This window comes from Bos mutus, chromosome 2 (assembly GCF_027580195.1).
Source record: "Bos mutus isolate GX-2022 chromosome 2, NWIPB_WYAK_1.1, whole genome shotgun sequence".
Taxonomy (NCBI): domain Eukaryota; kingdom Metazoa; phylum Chordata; class Mammalia; order Artiodactyla; family Bovidae; genus Bos; species Bos mutus.
Genome location: NC_091618.1, coordinates 75,373,876 through 75,378,331, shown reverse-complemented (window position 1 = coordinate 75,378,331; position 4,456 = coordinate 75,373,876).

Below are 4,456 nucleotides of genomic sequence, written 5' to 3'. Positions count from 1 at the left end.
CAGAGAGTTCAAAGTATTATCCTACTCCCCTCTACTTTCATGAATGACACATCAAAAAGAGCATCCCTTTTCTATAATTAACGATGTCTTTGCTTCATTTTGTTTTGTTTCATGACCTAGAAGCTTTTCCTAACTTTATCTGAAATGCTGGGTTTTGTATGGAGATGGGGTGTTGATAACTGTGAGATGTCCCAGTATCAGAGTGGTGTGAATGATGTCATGTGGGCTCTGGAGGCAGATCTGAGGTCTTGGCTTTAGAAATATGCCAAGTCACTTAACCTCTATAAAACAGAGAGAGTAGCACCTTTCTCATTGATCATTGATTTGATGAGGATAAAACGAGACAAGAGGTACATTTTAACATTTATTTACATCCAACCTCATTTCATCCATGATTTAAAACATTCAACTGATTACTGCATAAAACACAGAAGGCAACATAAATTTGTCAGAAGCCACCAATGTCCTCTTTTCTTAATCAATCTTGGAATCAAAGCAAATCTTGAAGTCAAAGCCATTCAAGTAGAATGTGTTGCATTTACACTCACAGATATGAAACCTGTAATTACCAATCTTAAACACCTCCAGCACAAAACTCTGAGAACTCCACAAGTATTTCATGCACTCAGCCTATGTGCATTCCTTTGGGACATAATGCTAGTGACAAAACAAGAAACCAGAAACAAGCACATCTGCTCACTCTTGCCTAGAGGTATGGGGCTTTTTTAAGGCGTGATATCTACCACTTGGAAGACACTCAAAACAGCCACCAACAGGAGCTGGCAAGGTGCAAGGCCCTTGGTGCTCTCTATTGTACTAAACAGTAACTCTTTAACTCTTTGATTCTGAGAAATTTCAGCAGGTTGGGACAGTGACTTTTACCAACCACTAGGGAAATAGTTCAACATTCTTATAACCAATTGTGGTCACAGGACTACATATTAGTCATAACAACTGCTCAGCAGGAAGAAGTTTTGATACAAGTTCTAGCTACATTATTGTACTCCAAAATCCCAGGAATAAATCTCAAAAGTATTGGGGGGGAATTTGGATGCTATACCATACATGTTAGACAAGGAATGAAAATTACAGTGAATATTTTTAGTATTTTAACTATAGGGAATTTGACCATTTTATGAATGCAAGTGATTATCCATGTCTCAACAAACTTTTCTTCCACCTGACCTCAAGCACCTTTCATTCCCTCATCTTCAAAGGCTGAGCAAGTGGACCTATTACGCATGAGAAAAAAAAAGGTGTTTAACGATAGTCTAAATTATTCTACTGGCCTTTTGCACTTTGCCTGAGTGAAAAACACTCCCTTCTATCAACTAGATTCTAAATCAGCAATTTTTAGAAATGTGGCTTTGAATACACAAAAGTAAAATTGCAAAGTAGGATATTTCTAACAATATTCACTACAGAGTCCTTTAAATTATGAGACCCACACTTGACCCTTAATAGTTATCTAGCCAAGATTAGCTATAATTACTGTCTTAAATCTAAAACAGAAAAAGACGGGTCATTAAAGTACCAAACAGCTAATTGATAACTAATTGATATTAAAAAAGAGAAAAAGAGAAGGTTCTAGGAAATAATCAAGATCTATACACCTAATTGCCCTTTACTTTTAAACTTGGAGGATTAATTTATAAAGGCTTCAAAACCATTTGACCCTTAACTACTGAACCTTTCTCTACCAAACATCTAGACAAAAATTAACGCTTACCCTTCTCAAACTATTCCAAGATTTGCAGAGGAAGGAATACTTTCTAACTCATTCTATGAGGCCAGAATTACCATGATATCAAAATCAGATGAAGATATAACAAAAAATGAAAACTACAGGCCAATATCACTGATAAACATAGACACAAATAATCCTTAAGAAAGTATTACGAAGCTGAATCTAACAAGACACTAAAAAGATCATATACCATGATGAAGTGGGATTTATCCCTCGAATGCAGAATTTTTTTAATAGCTGCAAACCAATGTGATAAATCACATTATCAAATTGAAGAATAAAAATCATATGATTGCCTTAATAGATGCAGAAAAAGCTCCTGACAAAATTCAATAGCCTCTTATGATTTAAAAAAAAAAAAAAAAAACTCAAAAAGTGAGTATAGAGGAACCATACCTAAAAATAATAAAGATATGTTCAAAAAACTACTAAAGCTCATCAACAAATTCAGTAATGTTGCAGAATATTAAAATAATATACAGAAATCTATTGCATTTGTCTATACTAACAACAAACTATCAGAAAGATTAAGAAAACAATTCTATTTACAATCACATCAAAAGAATAAAATATCTAGGAATAAACCTACCTAATGAGGTAAAAGACCTATACTAGAAAAACTATAATACACCAATAAAAGAAATTGAAGACAACACAAAAGAAAAGACATAGCTTGTTCATGGAATGGAAAAATCAATATTGTTAAAATGATCATATTATTCAAGGCAATCTCCAGATTTAGCACAATCCGTATCAAATTACCAATGACATTTTTCACAGAACTAAAAGAAATAATTTTAAAATTTGTAAGGAAATACAAAAGACCCCAAATAAACAAAACAATCTTGAGAAAGAGAAGACACCTGGAAGTATCATACTCTCTGACTACAAAGTTACAATCTTCAAAACAGTATAATATTGACACAAAAACAAATATATAGGCCAATGGAACAGAGCAGAGAACCCAGAAGTAAACCCATAAACCTACACCCAATCTGCAACAAAGGAGACAAGAATGTACGATGGAGAAAAGATGGTCTCTTCAATAAGTGGCAGGTGCTGGGAAAACTGGACAGCTACATGTAAAAGAATGAAATAAGATATTATTTCACACCATACACAAAAATAAACTCAAAATGATTAAATACCTAAACCTAAGACATGATATCATAAGACTCCTAGAAGAAAACATAGACACAACACTCTTTGACATAATCATAGCAGTGTTTTTTGGATCTGTCTACTAAAGCAAAGCAAATAAAAGCAAAAATGATCAGATGGGATATAATGGAACTTAAAAGCTTTAGCACAGCAAAGGAATCCACCAAAACAAAAAGACAACCTACCAAATGACAATTATCCGAAAAAGACAAATATCCAAAACATATAAATAGCTCATATAAATCAAAATCAAAAAATCAACAAAAAGTGGACAATCTGAATACACATTTTTTTCCAAAAAGCTGGCCAACAAGCACACGAAAAAACACTGAATGTCATTAATCATCAGAGAAATGCAAGTCAAAACCACAAGGGATATCATTCCACACATGTCAGAATGGCTATTACCAAAAAGAACACAAATAAAAACATGTTGTCAAAGATGCAGAGAAAAAGGAACCCTTAACCCTAGTACTCTGTTCATAGGAATATAAACTTGGGCAACCACTGTGGAAAACATTATGCAGGTTTATAAAAATTTTCTTTTTTAATTAGAGTTACCATAAGTAGGAAAAGGCATACATCAAGGCTGTATATTGTCACCCTGCTTATTTAACTTCTATGCAGAGTACATCATGAGAAACACTGGGCTGGAAGAAGCACAAGCTGGAATCAAGATTGCCGGGAGAAATATCAATAACCTCAGATATGCAGATGACACCACCCTTATGGCAGAAGGTGAAGAGGAACTAAAAAGCCGCTTGATGAAAATGAAAGTGGAGAGTGAAAAAGTTGGCTTAAAGCTCAACATTCAGGAAACGAAGATCATGGCATCTGGTCCCATCAGTTCATGGGAAATGGACGGGAAAACAGTGGAAACAGTGTCAGACTTTATTTTTGGGGGCTCCAAAATCACTGCAGATGGTGATTGCAGCCATGAAATTAAAAGACACTTACTCCTTGGAAGGGAAGTTATGACCAACCTAGATAGCATATTGAAAAGCAGAGGCATTACTTTGCCAACAAAGGTCTGTCTAGTCAAGGCTATGGTTTTTCCTGTGGTCATGTATGGATGTGAGAGTTGGACTGTGAAGAAAGTTGAGTGCCGAAGAATTGATGCTTTTGAACTGTGGTGTTGGAGAAGACTCTTGAGAGTCCCTTGGGACTGCAAGGAGATCCAACCAGTCCCTTCTAAAAGAGATCAGTCCTGGGTGTTCTTTGGAAGGAATGATGCTAAAGCTGAAACTCCAGTACTTTGGCCACCTCATGCGAAGAGTTGACTCATTGGAAAAGACTCTGATGCTGGGAGGGATTGGGGGCAGGAGGAGAAGGGGACGACAGAGGATGAGATGGCTGGATGGCATCACTGACTCGACGGACGTGTGTTTGAGTGAACTCCGGGAGTTGGTGATGGACAGGGAGGCCTGGCGTACTGCAGTTCATGGGGTTGCAAAGAGTCGGACATGACTGAGCAACTGAACTGAACTGATGACCCAGTGACTACAGCCATGAAATCAGAAGGTGCTTGCTTCTTGGAAGGAAAGCTAT